Raw genomic sequence first — 13,744 nt, forward strand, 5'->3', positions numbered from 1 at the left:
AGTGAAGTAACGAAAAGAAAAACATTCTCATGTTACAATAGATTGGTGAGTGTGAAGAATAGCATCAAGTTAAAGACCTGGCAAGATTGGAACGAAGATGAGAAGAAAGTAAATGTGTTTTAGTTTAGTTTCTTATTTTTCCATGAGTATTCAAGTCTTAGTGACTACATGAAGTTTTGATTCTTCAGTTTGCGTTGAAGACAACCATTGATTGGACCTTACGGACTGTCAGCGGAAGTCCATTCCACCACCTTGTGGACTGACAGAGAAGATTCTTGTTGCATGTCTTGTCGGCATCTTGAAGGGATGGTGGCACGAATAAAGCAATAATAGAGGCTTAAAGGCAGCCAGGTGCTGTAGTGGCTTGATAAGTGCTTTTATGCATGTGAGAAGCGATCCAGTTATGGGAGACTGCAATGGCCAAGATGCAAGGTAAAGAGACATATGTAGGCGTTGGTGGTATGGTGGTGAGCATAGCTGCCTTCCAAGCAGTTGACCCGGGTTCGATTCCCGGCCAACGCATCTCATTATACATGGATACCTGATGTTATTCACAAAACGTGGTACTTTGCCACTCACGTTTATTGATGGCAACCAAAGCTCATGTTTTACAGATTGCTCCTGCTTTTTACCTTCAGAGATAACTCATGCAATACAGAACGATATAGGAGTCAACACCTTCAAAAACACTGTGCTTTAATATGTTCTGGTTACATTGACACCTTACTCACAGCTGCACAGATGACCGTGACTCTTACATCGTTTTTAAATGAAGTGATACAAAGCGTTGTTATTTCTCAAAATCAGAATGAGGCCAAAGAGACCTGCATGCTGAAGCTGCGGCCCCATTTTCATGTTGCTATAAAGAAGCTTTTGACCCCGACGTGATTTGAACACATAACCTTCTGATCTGGAGTCAGACGCGCTACCGTTGCGCCACGAGGTCTAATACGTAGAAGTCTAGCTAAAAAAATGGAACAAGGCAGTCAGATGTTTTAGTTCAATAGCTCTTCCAATGTATTTTGATTTTTTTCATTCCCTCTCGTCTGCCTTAAAGTTTCACCAATTCAAGAGGAGAGTAATGGTGAGGGAAGAACGTACCAAAGGGAGGGAATCTTCAGGCAGAATCCCTGAGCTCTCTGCTTTCTTCTCAACCTGAGTAGTCTATGCATGATTCTGTGTTAGTATCTGTCGATTCGGCCCTTGAAAGGCAATACAGCTAAAGGTAACGTTTCTTGTTTATCATGCACCTGAGATGTAACAAAACGGAGGACCTTTCAAGAAAGGCTCTTGAGCAGAGTTACTTCAGAAAGTGAAGTAACGAAAAGAAAAACATTCTCATGTTACAATAGATTGGTGAGTGTGAAGAATAGCATCAAGTTAAAGACCTGGCAAGATTGGAACGAAGATGAGAAGAAAGTAAATGTGTTTTAGTTTAGTTTCTTATTTTTCCATGAGTATTCAAGTGTTAGTGACTACATGAAGTTTTGATTCTTCAGTTTGCGTTGAAGACAACCATTGATTGGACCTTACGGACTGTCAGCGGAAGTCCATTCCACCACCTTGTGGACTGACAGAGAAGATTCTTGTTGCATGTCTTGTCGGCATCTTGAAGGGATGGTGGCACGAATAAAGCAATAATAGAGGCTTAAAGGCAGCCAGGTGCTGTAGTGGCTTGATAAGTGCTTTTATGCATGTGAGAAGCGATCCAGTTATGGGAGACTGCAATGGCCAAGATGCAAGGTAAAGAGACATATGTAGGCGTTGGTGGTATAGTGGTGAGCATAGCTGCCTTCCAAGCAGTTGACCCGGGTTCGATTCCCGGCCAACGCATCTCATTATACATGGATACCTGATGTTATTCACAAAACGTGGTACTTTGCCACTCACGTTTATTGATGGCAACCAAAGCTCATGTTTTACAGATTGCTCCTGCTTTTTACCTTCAGAGATAACTCATGCAATACAGAACGATATAGGAGTCAACACCTTCAAAAACACTGTGCTTTAATATGTTCTGGTTACATTGACACCTTACTCACAGCTGCACAGATGACCGTGACTCTTACATCGTTTTTAAATGAAGTGATACAAAGCGTTGTTATTTCTCAAAATCAGAACGAGGCCAAAGAGACCTGCATGCTGAAGCTGCGGCCCCATTTTCATGTTGCTATAAAGAAGCTTTTGACCCCGACGTGATTTGAACACGTAACCTTCTGATCTGGAGTCAGACGCGCTACCGTTGCGCCACGAGGTCTAATACGTAGAAGTCTAGCTAAAAAAATGGAACAAGGCAGTCAGATGTTTTAGTTCAATAGCTCTTCCAATGTATTTTGATTTTTTTCATTCCCTCTCGTCTGCCTTAAAGTTTCACCAATTCAAGAGGAGAGTAATGGTGAGGGAAGAACGTACCAAAGGGAGGGAATCTTCAGGCAGAATCCCTGAGCTCTCTGCTTTCTTCTCAACCTGAGTAGTCTATGCATGATTCTGTGTTAGTATCTGTCGATTCGGCCCTTGAAAGGCAATACAGCTAAAGGTAACTTTTCTTGTTTATCATGCACCTGAGATGTAACAAAACGGAGGACCTTTCAAGAAAGGCTCTTGAGCAGAGTTACTTCAGAAAGTGAAGTAACGAAAAGAAAAACTTTCTCATGTTACAATAGATTGGTGAGTGTGAAGAATAGCATCAAGTTAAAGACCTGGCAAGATTGGAACGAAGATGAGAAGAAAGTAAATGTGTTTTAGTTTAGTTTCTTATTTTTCCATGAGTATTCATGTCTTAGTGACTACATAAAGTTTTGATTCTTCAGTTTGCGTTGAAGACAACCATTGATTGGACCTTACGGACTGTCAGCGGAAGTCCATTCCACCACCTTGTGGACTGACAGAGAAGATTCTTGTTGCATGTCTTGTCGGCATCTTGAAGGGATGGTGGCACGAATAAAGCAATAATAGAGGCTTAAAGGCAGCCAGGTGCTGTAGTGGCTTGATAAGTGCTTTTATGCATGTGAGAAGCGATCCAGTTATGGGAGACTGCAATGGCCAAGATGCAAGGTAAAGAGACATATGTAGGTGTTGGTGGTATAGTGGTGAGCATAGCTGCCTTCCAAGCAGTTGACCCGGGTTCGATTCCCGGCCAACGCATCTCATTATACATGGATACCTGATGTTATTCACAAAACGTGGTACTTTGCCACTCACGTTTATTGATGGCAACCAAAGCTCATGTTTTACAGATTGCTCCTGCTTTTTACCTTCAGAGATAACTCATGCAATACAGAACGATATAGGAGTCAACACCTTCAAAAACACTGTGCTTTAATATGTTCTGGTTACATTGACACCTTACTCACAGCTGCACAGATGACCGTGACTCTTACATCGTTTTTAAATGAAGTGATACAAAGCGTTGTTATTTCTCAAAATCAGAACGAGGCCAAAGAGACCTGCATGCTGAAGCTGCGGCCCCATTTTCATGTTGCTATAAAGAAGCTTTTGACCCCGACGTGATTTGAACACGTAACCTTCTGATCTGGAGTCAGACGCGCTACCGTTGCGCCACGAGGTCTAATACGTAGAAGTCTAGCTAAAAAAATGGAACAAGGCAGTCAGATGTTTTAGTTCAATAGCTCTTCCAATGTATTTTGATTTTTTTCATTCCCTCTCGTCTGCCTTAAAGTTTCACCAATTCAAGAGGAGAGTAATGGTGAGGGAAGAACGTACCAAAGGGAGGGAATCTTCAGGCAGAATCCCTGAGCTCTCTGCTTTCTTCTCAACCTGAGTAGTCTATGCATGATTCTGTGTTAGTATCTGTCGATTCGGCCCTTGAAAGGCAATACAGCTAAAGGTAACTTTTCTTGTTTATCATGCACCTGAGATGTAACAAAACGGAGGACCTTTCAAGAAAGGCTCTTGAGCAGAGTTACTTCAGAAAGTGAAGTAACGAAAAGAAAAACTTTCTCATGTTACAATAGATTGGTGAGTGTGAAGAATAGCATCAAGTTAAAGACCTGGCAAGATTGGAACGAAGATGAGAAGAAAGTAAATGTGTTTTAGTTTAGTTTCTTATTTTTCCATGAGTATTCATGTCTTAGTGACTACATAAAGTTTTGATTCTTCAGTTTGCGTTGAAGACAACCATTGATTGGACCTTACGGACTGTCAGCGGAAGTCCATTCCACCACCTTGTGGACTGACAGAGAAGATTCTTGTTGCATGTCTTGTCGGCATCTTGAAGGGATGGTGGCACGAATAAAGCAATAATAGAGGCTTAAAGGCAGCCAGGTGCTGTAGTGGCTTGATAAGTGCTTTTATGCATGTGAGAAGCGATCCAGTTATGGGAGACTGCAATGGCCAAGATGCAAGGTAAAGAGACATATGTAGGTGTTGGTGGTATAGTGGTGAGCATAGCTGCCTTCCAAGCAGTTGACCCGGGTTCGATTCCCGGCCAACGCATCTCATTATACATGGATACCTGATGTTATTCACAAAACGTGGTACTTTGCCACTCACGTTTATTGATGGCAACCAAAGCTCATGTTTTACAGATTGCTCCTGCTTTTTACCTTCAGAGATAACTCATGCAATACAGAACGATATAGGAGTCAACACCTTCAAAAACACTGTGCTTTAATATGTTCTGGTTACATTGACACCTTACTCACAGCTGCACAGATGACCGTGACTCTTACATCGTTTTTAAATGAAGTGATACAAAGCGTTGTTATTTCTCAAAATCAGAATGAGGCCAAAGAGACCTGCATGCTGAAGCTGCGGCCCCATTTTCATGTTGCTATAAAGAAGCTTTTGACCCCGACGTGATTTGAACACATAACCTTCTGATCTGGAGTCAGACGCGCTACCGTTGCGCCACGAGGTCTAATACGTAGAAGTCTAGCTAAAAAAATGGAACAAGGCAGTCAGATGTTTTAGTTCAATAGCTCTTCCAATGTATTTTGATTTTTTTCATTCCCTCTCGTCTGCCTTAAAGTTTCACCAATTCAAGAGGAGAGTAATGGTGAGGGAAGAACGTACCAAAGGGAGGGAATCTTCAGGCAGAATCCCTGAGCTCTCTGCTTTCTTCTCAACCTGAGTAGTCTATGCATGATTCTGTGTTAGTATCTGTCGATTCGGCCCTTGAAAGGCAATACAGCTAAAGGTAACGTTTCTTGTTTATCATGCACCTGAGATGTAACAAAACGGAGGACCTTTCAAGAAAGGCTCTTGAGCAGAGTTACTTCAGAAAGTGAAGTAACGAAAAGAAAAACATTCTCATGTTACAATAGATTGGTGAGTGTGAAGAATAGCATCAAGTTAAAGACCTGGCAAGATTGGAACGAAGATGAGAAGAAAGTAAATGTGTTTTAGTTTAGTTTCTTATTTTTCCATGAGTATTCAAGTGTTAGTGACTACATGAAGTTTTGATTCTTCAGTTTGCGTTGAAGACAACCATTGATTGGACCTTACGGACTGTCAGCGGAAGTCCATTCCACCACCTTGTGGACTGACAGAGAAGATTCTTGTTGCATGTCTTGTCGGCATCTTGAAGGGATGGTGGCACGAATAAAGCAATAATAGAGGCTTAAAGGCAGCCAGGTGCTGTAGTGGCTTGATAAGTGCTTTTATGCATGTGAGAAGCGATCCAGTTATGGGAGACTGCAATGGCCAAGATGCAAGGTAAAGAGACATATGTAGGCGTTGGTGGTATAGTGGTGAGCATAGCTGCCTTCCAAGCAGTTGACCCGGGTTCGATTCCCGGCCAAAGCATCTCATTATACATGGATACCTGATGTTATTCACAAAACGTGGTACTTTGCCACTCACGTTTATTGATGGCAACCAAAGCTCATGTTTTACAGATTGCTCCTGCTTTTTACCTTCAGAGATAACTCATGCAATACAGAACGATATAGGAGTCAACACCTTCAAAAACACTGTGCTTTAATATGTTCTGGTTACATTGACACCTTACTCACAGCTGCACAGATGACCGTGACTCTTACATCGTTTTTAAATGAAGTGATACAAAGCGTTGTTATTTCTCAAAATCAGAACGAGGCCAAAGAGACCTGCATGCTGAAGCTGCGGCCCCATTTTCATGTTGCTATAAAGAAGCTTTTGACCCCGACGTGATTTGAACACGTAACCTTCTGACCTGGAGTCAGACGCGCTACCGTTGCGCCACGAGGTCTAATACGTAGAAGTCTAGCTAAAAAAATGGAACAAGGCAGTCAGATGTTTTAGTTCAATAGCTCTTCCAATGTATTTTGATTTTTTTCATTCCCTCTCGTCTGCCTTAAAGTTTCACCAATTCAAGAGGAGAGTAATGGTGAGGGAAGAACGTACCAAAGGGAGGGAATCTTCAGGCAGAATCCCTGAGCTCTCTGCTTTCTTCTCAACCTGAGTAGTCTATGCATGATTCTGTGTTAGTATCTGTCGATTCGGCCCTTGAAAGGCAATACAGCTAAAGGTAACTTTTCTTGTTTATCATGCACCTGAGATGTAACAAAACGGAGGACCTTTCAAGAAAGGCTCTTGAGCAGAGTTACTTCAGAAAGTGAAGTAACGAAAAGAAAAACTTTCTCATGTTACAATAGATTGGTGAGTGTGAAGAATAGCATCAAGTTAAAGACCTGGCAAGATTGGAACGAAGATGAGAAGAAAGTAAATGTGTTTTAGTTTAGTTTCTTATTTTTCCATGAGTATTCATGTCTTAGTGACTACATAAAGTTTTGATTCTTCAGTTTGCGTTGAAGACAACCATTGATTGGACCTTACGGACTGTCAGCGGAAGTCCATTCCACCACCTTGTGGACTGACAGAGAAGATTCTTGTTGCATGTCTTGTCGGCATCTTGAAGGGATGGTGGCACGAATAAAGCAATAATAGAGGCTTAAAGGCAGCCAGGTGCTGTAGTGGCTTGATAAGTGCTTTTATGCATGTGAGAAGCGATCCAGTTATGGGAGACTGCAATGGCCAAGATGCAAGGTAAAGAGACATATGTAGGTGTTGGTGGTATAGTGGTGAGCATAGCTGCCTTCCAAGCAGTTGACCCGGGTTCGATTCCCGGCCAACGCATCTCATTATACATGGATACCTGATGTTATTCACAAAACGTGGTACTTTGCCACTCACGTTTATTGATGGCAACCAAAGCTCATGTTTTACAGATTGCTCCTGCTTTTTACCTTCAGAGATAACTCATGCAATACAGAACGATATAGGAGTCAACACCTTCAAAAACACTGTGCTTTAATATGTTCTGGTTACATTGACACCTTACTCACAGCTGCACAGATGACCGTGACTCTTACATCGTTTTTAAATGAAGTGATACAAAGCGTTGTTATTTCTCAAAATCAGAACGAGGCCAAAGAGACCTGCATGCTGAAGCTGCGGCCCCATTTTCATGTTGCTATAAAGAAGCTTTTGACCCCGACGTGATTTGAACACGTAACCTTCTGATCTGGAGTCAGACGCGCTACCGTTGCGCCACGAGGTCTAATACGTAGAAGTCTAGCTAAAAAAATGGAACAAGGCAGTCAGATGTTTTAGTTCAATAGCTCTTCCAATGTATTTTGATTTTTTTCATTCCCTCTCGTCTGCCTTAAAGTTTCACCAATTCAAGAGGAGAGTAATGGTGAGGGAAGAACGTACCAAAGGGAGGGAATCTTCAGGCAGAATCCCTGAGCTCTCTGCTTTCTTCTCAACCTGAGTAGTCTATGCATGATTCTGTGTTAGTATCTGTCGATTCGGCCCTTGAAAGGCAATACAGCTAAAGGTAACTTTTCTTGTTTATCATGCACCTGAGATGTAACAAAACGGAGGACCTTTCAAGAAAGGCTCTTGAGCAGAGTTACTTCAGAAAGTGAAGTAACGAAAAGAAAAACTTTCTCATGTTACAATAGATTGGTGAGTGTGAAGAATAGCATCAAGTTAAAGACCTGGCAAGATTGGAACGAAGATGAGAAGAAAGTAAATGTGTTTTAGTTTAGTTTCTTATTTTTCCATGAGTATTCATGTCTTAGTGACTACATAAAGTTTTGATTCTTCAGTTTGCGTTGAAGACAACCATTGATTGGACCTTACGGACTGTCAGCGGAAGTCCATTCCACCACCTTGTGGACTGACAGAGAAGATTCTTGTTGCATGTCTTGTCGGCATCTTGAAGGGATGGTGGCACGAATAAAGCAATAATAGAGGCTTAAAGGCAGCCAGGTGCTGTAGTGGCTTGATAAGTGCTTTTATGCATGTGAGAAGCGATCCAGTTATGGGAGACTGCAATGGCCAAGATGCAAGGTAAAGAGACATATGTAGGTGTTGGTGGTATAGTGGTGAGCATAGCTGCCTTCCAAGCAGTTGACCCGGGTTCGATTCCCGGCCAACGCATCTCATTATACATGGATACCTGATGTTATTCACAAAACGTGGTACTTTGCCACTCACGTTTATTGATGGCAACCAAAGCTCATGTTTTACAGATTGCTCCTGCTTTTTACCTTCAGAGATAACTCATGCAATACAGAACGATATAGGAGTCAACACCTTCAAAAACACTGTGCTTTAATATGTTCTGGTTACATTGACACCTTACTCACAGCTGCACAGATGACCGTGACTCTTACATCGTTTTTAAATGAAGTGATACAAAGCGTTGTTATTTCTCAAAATCAGAACGAGGCCAAAGAGACCTGCATGCTGAAGCTGCGGCCCCATTTTCATGTTGCTATAAAGAAGCTTTTGACCCCGACGTGATTTGAACACGTAACCTTCTGATCTGGAGTCAGACGCGCTACCGTTGCGCCACGAGGTCTAATACGTAGAAGTCTAGCTAAAAAAATGGAACAAGGCAGTCAGATGTTTTAGTTCAATAGCTCTTCCAATGTATTTTGATTTTTTTCATTCCCTCTCGTCTGCCTTAAAGTTTCACCAATTCAAGAGGAGAGTAATGGTGAGGGAAGAACGTACCAAAGGGAGGGAATCTTCAGGCAGAATCCCTGAGCTCTCTGCTTTCTTCTCAACCTGAGTAGTCTATGCATGATTCTGTGTTAGTATCTGTCGATTCGGCCCTTGAAAGGCAATACAGCTAAAGGTAACTTTTCTTGTTTATCATGCACCTGAGATGTAACAAAACGGAGGACCTTTCAAGAAAGGCTCTTGAGCAGAGTTACTTCAGAAAGTGAAGTAACGAAAAGAAAAACTTTCTCATGTTACAATAGATTGGTGAGTGTGAAGAATAGCATCAAGTTAAAGACCTGGCAAGATTGGAACGAAGATGAGAAGAAAGTAAATGTGTTTTAGTTTAGTTTCTTATTTTTCCATGAGTATTCAAGTCTTAGTGACTACATAAAGTTTTGATTCTTCAGTTTGCGTTGAAGACAACCATTGATTGGACCTTACGGACTGTCAGCGGAAGTCCATTCCACCACCTTGTGGACTGACAGAGAAGATTCTTGTTGCATGTCTTGTCGGCATCTTGAAGGGATGGTGGCACGAATAAAGCAATAATAGAGGCTTAAAGGCAGCCAGGTGCTGTAGTGGCTTGATAAGTGCTTTTATGCATGTGAGAAGCGATCCAGTTATGGGAGACTGCAATGGCCAAGATGCAAGGTAAAGAGACATATGTAGGTGTTGGTGGTATAGTGGTGAGCATAGCTGCCTTCCAAGCAGTTGACCCGGGTTCGATTCCCGGCCAACGCATCTCATTATACATGGATACCTGATGTTATTCACAAAACGTGGTACTTTGCCACTCACGTTTATTGATGGCAACCAAAGCTCATGTTTTACAGATTGCTCCTGCTTTTTACCTTCAGAGATAACTCATGCAATACAGAACGATATAGGAGTCAACACCTTCAAAAACACTGTGCTTTAATATGTTCTGGTTACATTGACACCTTACTCACAGCTGCACAGATGACCGTGACTCTTACATCGTTTTTAAATGAAGTGATACAAAGCGTTGTTATTTCTCAAAATCAGAACGAGGCCAAAGAGACCTGCATGCTGAAGCTGCGGCCCCATTTTCATGTTGCTATAAAGAAGCTTTTGACCCCGACGTGATTTGAACACGTAACCTTCTGATCTGGAGTCAGACGCGCTACCGTTGCGCCACGAGGTCTAATACGTAGAAGTCTAGCTAAAAAAATGGAACAAGGCAGTCAGATGTTTTAGTTCAATAGCTCTTCCAATGTATTTTGATTTTTTTCATTCCCTCTCGTCTGCCTTAAAGTTTCACCAATTCAAGAGGAGAGTAATGGTGAGGGAAGAACGTACCAAAGGGAGGGAATCTTCAGGCAGAATCCCTGAGCTCTCTGCTTTCTTCTCAACCTGAGTAGTCTATGCATGATTCTGTGTTAGTATCTGTCGATTCGGCCCTTGAAAGGCAATACAGCTAAAGGTAACTTTTCTTGTTTATCATGCACCTGAGATGTAACAAAACGGAGGACCTTTCAAGAAAGGCTCTTGAGCAGAGTTACTTCAGAAAGTGAAGTAACGAAAAGAAAAACTTTCTCATGTTACAATAGATTGGTGAGTGTGAAGAATAGCATCAAGTTAAAGACCTGGCAAGATTGGAACGAAGATGAGAAGAAAGTAAATGTGTTTTAGTTTAGTTTCTTATTTTTCCATGAGTATTCAAGTCTTAGTGACTACATAAAGTTTTGATTCTTCAGTTTGCGTTGAAGACAACCATTGATTGGACCTTACGGACTGTCAGCGGAAGTCCATTCCACCACCTTGTGGACTGACAGAGAAGATTCTTGTTGCATGTCTTGTCGGCATCTTGAAGGGATGGTGGCACGAATAAAGCAATAATAGAGGCTTAAAGGCAGCCAGGTGCTGTAGTGGCTTGATAAGTGCTTTTATGCATGTGAGAAGCGATCCAGTTATGGGAGACTGCAATGGCCAAGATGCAAGGTAAAGAGACATATGTAGGTGTTGGTGGTATAGTGGTGAGCATAGCTGCCTTCCAAGCAGTTGACCCGGGTTCGATTCCCGGCCAACGCATCTCATTATACATGGATACCTGATGTTATTCACAAAACGTGGTACTTTGCCACTCACGTTTATTGATGGCAACCAAAGCTCATGTTTTACAGATTGCTCCTGCTTTTTACCTTCAGAGATAACTCATGCAATACAGAACGATATAGGAGTCAACACCTTCAAAAACACTGTGCTTTAATATGTTCTGGTTACATTGACACCTTACTCACAGCTGCACAGATGACCGTGACTCTTACATCGTTTTTAAATGAAGTGATACAAAGCGTTGTTATTTCTCAAAATCAGAACGAGGCCAAAGAGACCTGCATGCTGAAGCTGCGGCCCCATTTTCATGTTGCTTTAAAGAAGCTTTTGACCCCGACGTGATTTGAACACGTAACCTTCTGATCTGGAGTCAGACGCGCTACCGTTGCGCCACGAGGTCTAATACGTAGAAGTCTAGCTAAAAAAATGGAACAAGGCAGTCAGATGTTTTAGTTCAATAGCTCTTCCAATGTATTTTGATTTTTTTCATTCCCTCTCGTCTGCCTTAAAGTTTCACCAATTCAAGAGGAGAGTAATGGTGAGGGAAGAACGTACCAAAGGGAGGGAATCTTCAGGCAGAATCCCTGAGCTCTCTGCTTTCTTCTCAACCTGAGTAGTCTATGCATGATTCTGTGTTAGTATCTGTCGATTCGGCCCTTGAAAGGCAATACAGCTAAAGGTAACTTTTCTTGTTTATCATGCACCTGAGATGTAACAAAACGGAGGACCTTTCAAGAAAGGCTCTTGAGCAGAGTTACTTCAGAAAGTGAAGTAACGAAAAGAAAAACTTTCTCATGTTACAATAGATTGGTGAGTGTGAAGAATAGCATCAAGTTAAAGACCTGGCAAGATTGGAACGAAGATGAGAAGAAAGTAAATGTGTTTTAGTTTAGTTTCTTATTTTTCCATGAGTATTCAAGTCTTAGTGACTACATAAAGTTTTGATTCTTCAGTTTGCGTTGAAGACAACCATTGATTGGACCTTACGGACTGTCAGCGGAAGTCCATTCCACCACCTTGTGGACTGACAGAGAAGATTCTTGTTGCATGTCTTGTCGGCATCTTGAAGGGATGGTGGCACGAATAAAGCAATAATAGAGGCTTAAAGGCAGCCAGGTGCTGTAGTGGCTTGATAAGTGCTTTTATGCATGTGAGAAGCGATCCAGTTATGGGAGACTGCAATGGCCAAGATGCAAGGTAAAGAGACATATGTAGGCGTTGGTGGTATAGTGGTGAGCGTAGCTGCCTTCCAAGCAGTTGACCCGGGTTCGATTCCCGGCCAACGCATCTCATTATACATGGATACCTGATATTATTCACAAAACGTGGTACTTTGCCACTCACGTTTATTGATGGCAACCAAAGCTCATGTTTTACAGATTGCTCCTGCTTTTTACCTTCAGAGATAACTCATGCAATACAGAACGATATAGGAGTCAACACCTTCAAAAACACTGTGCTTTAATATGTTCTGGTTACATTGACACCTTACTCACAGCTGCACAGATGACCGTGACTCTTACATCGTTTTTAAATGAAGTGATACAAAGCGTTGTTATTTCTCAAAATCAGAACGAGGCCAAAGAGACCTGCATGCTGAAGCTGCGGCCCCATTTTCATGTTGCTATAAAGAAGCTTTTGACCCCGACGTCATTTGAACACGTAACCTTCTGATCTGGAGTCAGACGCGCTACCGTTGCGCCACGAGGTCTAATACGTAGAAGTCTAGCTAAAAAAATGGAACAAGGCAGTCAGATGTTTTAGTTCAATAGCTCTTCCAATGTATTTTGATTTTTTTCATTCCCTCTCGTCTGCCTTAAAGTTTCACCAATTCAAGAGGAGAGTAATGGTGAGGGAAGAACGTACCAAAGGGAGGGAATCTTCAGGCAGAATCCCTGAGCTCTCTGCTTTCTTCTCAACCTGAGTAGTCTATGCATGATTCTGTGTTAGTATCTGTCGATTCGGCCCTTGAAAGGCAATACAGCTAAAGGTAACGTTTCTTGTTTATCATGCACCTGAGATGTAACAAAACGGAGGACCTTTCAAGAAAGGCTCTTGAGCAGAGTTACTTCAGAAAGTGAAGTAACGAAAAGAAAAACATTCTCATGTTACAATAGATTGGTGAGTGTGAAGAATAGCATCAACAGGCCCGTAGCCAGCATTCTGATGGGGGGGATCTTTTTCCCCCCAAACGTGGACTTAATGCTCTCTACTCCAATGCCCCTTAAATACACGAGCACACTTCAAACCTTTTAATTTACACATATTTTATTCATTATAAGCAAGGTTGCCAACTTTTCAAAATCACTAGGACTGAGATTTGATTTGGGGGCGGGGGTGGGTGGTGTGGTGTGTGTGTCAAACGTTGGCGGGGGTGTTATGTCTTATATGTTTCGTCTATGCTGCGCCTAATGCCCGGTTCACACTACACGATTTTAGGCTGGTTTTTTAGTCGCCGACTGTTTTTTGTAGATCGCCGACAGAAACTGTGGTCGGAGGCAAATCGGCGATCACTCGTCGCTCGCTCATTTCGTGTAGCGTGAACTGCTGAAAGACGCTCGCCGAGCCGTCGCCGACTGGTCGCCGACTCATCGCGGACGACCGGCAGATATCTAGCATGTTTAATATCTAGCAGTCGGCGACTGAACCTGACGACTGAAAAGTCGTGTAGTGTGAACCTGGCTTAAAGCGATCGATCGCCGGTGGTTGG

At 42.3% G+C, this 13,744-nt stretch overlaps 20 non-coding genes across 20 annotated transcripts; 10 read left to right on the forward strand and 10 right to left on the reverse strand.

Annotated features, from left to right (window-relative positions):
* The first annotated feature begins 450 nt into the window (after window positions 1-450).
* trnag-ucc (transfer RNA glycine (anticodon UCC)) lies at window positions 451-522 on the forward strand. Its single transcript has one exon. It is a non-coding gene; the product is annotated as a tRNA-Gly (tRNA).
* Window positions 523-874: 352 nt separating this feature from the next.
* On the reverse strand, window positions 875-946 carry trnaw-cca (transfer RNA tryptophan (anticodon CCA)). Its single transcript has one exon. It is a non-coding gene; the product is annotated as a tRNA-Trp (tRNA).
* An 815-nt stretch (window positions 947-1,761) lies between these two features.
* On the forward strand, window positions 1,762-1,833 carry trnag-ucc (transfer RNA glycine (anticodon UCC)). Its single transcript has one exon. It is a non-coding gene; the product is annotated as a tRNA-Gly (tRNA).
* Window positions 1,834-2,185: 352 nt separating this feature from the next.
* trnaw-cca (transfer RNA tryptophan (anticodon CCA)) lies at window positions 2,186-2,257 on the reverse strand. Its single transcript has one exon. It is a non-coding gene; the product is annotated as a tRNA-Trp (tRNA).
* Window positions 2,258-3,072: 815 nt separating this feature from the next.
* On the forward strand, window positions 3,073-3,144 carry trnag-ucc (transfer RNA glycine (anticodon UCC)). Its single transcript has one exon. It is a non-coding gene; the product is annotated as a tRNA-Gly (tRNA).
* Window positions 3,145-3,496: 352 nt separating this feature from the next.
* On the reverse strand, window positions 3,497-3,568 carry trnaw-cca (transfer RNA tryptophan (anticodon CCA)). Its single transcript has one exon. It is a non-coding gene; the product is annotated as a tRNA-Trp (tRNA).
* Window positions 3,569-4,383: 815 nt separating this feature from the next.
* trnag-ucc (transfer RNA glycine (anticodon UCC)) lies at window positions 4,384-4,455 on the forward strand. The gene has a single exon. It is a non-coding gene; the product is annotated as a tRNA-Gly (tRNA).
* A 352-nt stretch (window positions 4,456-4,807) lies between these two features.
* trnaw-cca (transfer RNA tryptophan (anticodon CCA)) lies at window positions 4,808-4,879 on the reverse strand. Its single transcript has one exon. It is a non-coding gene; the product is annotated as a tRNA-Trp (tRNA).
* Window positions 4,880-5,694: 815 nt separating this feature from the next.
* Window positions 5,695-5,766, forward strand: trnag-ucc (transfer RNA glycine (anticodon UCC)). Its single transcript has one exon. It is a non-coding gene; the product is annotated as a tRNA-Gly (tRNA).
* A 352-nt stretch (window positions 5,767-6,118) lies between these two features.
* Window positions 6,119-6,190, reverse strand: trnaw-cca (transfer RNA tryptophan (anticodon CCA)). The gene has a single exon. It is a non-coding gene; the product is annotated as a tRNA-Trp (tRNA).
* An 815-nt stretch (window positions 6,191-7,005) lies between these two features.
* Window positions 7,006-7,077, forward strand: trnag-ucc (transfer RNA glycine (anticodon UCC)). The gene has a single exon. It is a non-coding gene; the product is annotated as a tRNA-Gly (tRNA).
* Window positions 7,078-7,429: 352 nt separating this feature from the next.
* On the reverse strand, window positions 7,430-7,501 carry trnaw-cca (transfer RNA tryptophan (anticodon CCA)). Its single transcript has one exon. It is a non-coding gene; the product is annotated as a tRNA-Trp (tRNA).
* An 815-nt stretch (window positions 7,502-8,316) lies between these two features.
* Window positions 8,317-8,388, forward strand: trnag-ucc (transfer RNA glycine (anticodon UCC)). Its single transcript has one exon. It is a non-coding gene; the product is annotated as a tRNA-Gly (tRNA).
* Window positions 8,389-8,740: 352 nt separating this feature from the next.
* Window positions 8,741-8,812, reverse strand: trnaw-cca (transfer RNA tryptophan (anticodon CCA)). Its single transcript has one exon. It is a non-coding gene; the product is annotated as a tRNA-Trp (tRNA).
* Window positions 8,813-9,627: 815 nt separating this feature from the next.
* trnag-ucc (transfer RNA glycine (anticodon UCC)) lies at window positions 9,628-9,699 on the forward strand. Its single transcript has one exon. It is a non-coding gene; the product is annotated as a tRNA-Gly (tRNA).
* Window positions 9,700-10,051: 352 nt separating this feature from the next.
* On the reverse strand, window positions 10,052-10,123 carry trnaw-cca (transfer RNA tryptophan (anticodon CCA)). The gene has a single exon. It is a non-coding gene; the product is annotated as a tRNA-Trp (tRNA).
* Window positions 10,124-10,938: 815 nt separating this feature from the next.
* trnag-ucc (transfer RNA glycine (anticodon UCC)) lies at window positions 10,939-11,010 on the forward strand. The gene has a single exon. It is a non-coding gene; the product is annotated as a tRNA-Gly (tRNA).
* Window positions 11,011-11,362: 352 nt separating this feature from the next.
* trnaw-cca (transfer RNA tryptophan (anticodon CCA)) lies at window positions 11,363-11,434 on the reverse strand. Its single transcript has one exon. It is a non-coding gene; the product is annotated as a tRNA-Trp (tRNA).
* Window positions 11,435-12,249: 815 nt separating this feature from the next.
* Window positions 12,250-12,321, forward strand: trnag-ucc (transfer RNA glycine (anticodon UCC)). The gene has a single exon. It is a non-coding gene; the product is annotated as a tRNA-Gly (tRNA).
* Window positions 12,322-12,673: 352 nt separating this feature from the next.
* Window positions 12,674-12,745, reverse strand: trnaw-cca (transfer RNA tryptophan (anticodon CCA)). Its single transcript has one exon. It is a non-coding gene; the product is annotated as a tRNA-Trp (tRNA).
* Between the last annotated feature and the right edge of the window lie 999 nt (window positions 12,746-13,744).

Source organism: Brachyhypopomus gauderio, unplaced genomic scaffold (assembly GCF_052324685.1).
Source record: "Brachyhypopomus gauderio isolate BG-103 unplaced genomic scaffold, BGAUD_0.2 sc92, whole genome shotgun sequence".
Taxonomy (NCBI): Eukaryota; Metazoa; Chordata; class Actinopteri; order Gymnotiformes; family Hypopomidae; genus Brachyhypopomus; species Brachyhypopomus gauderio.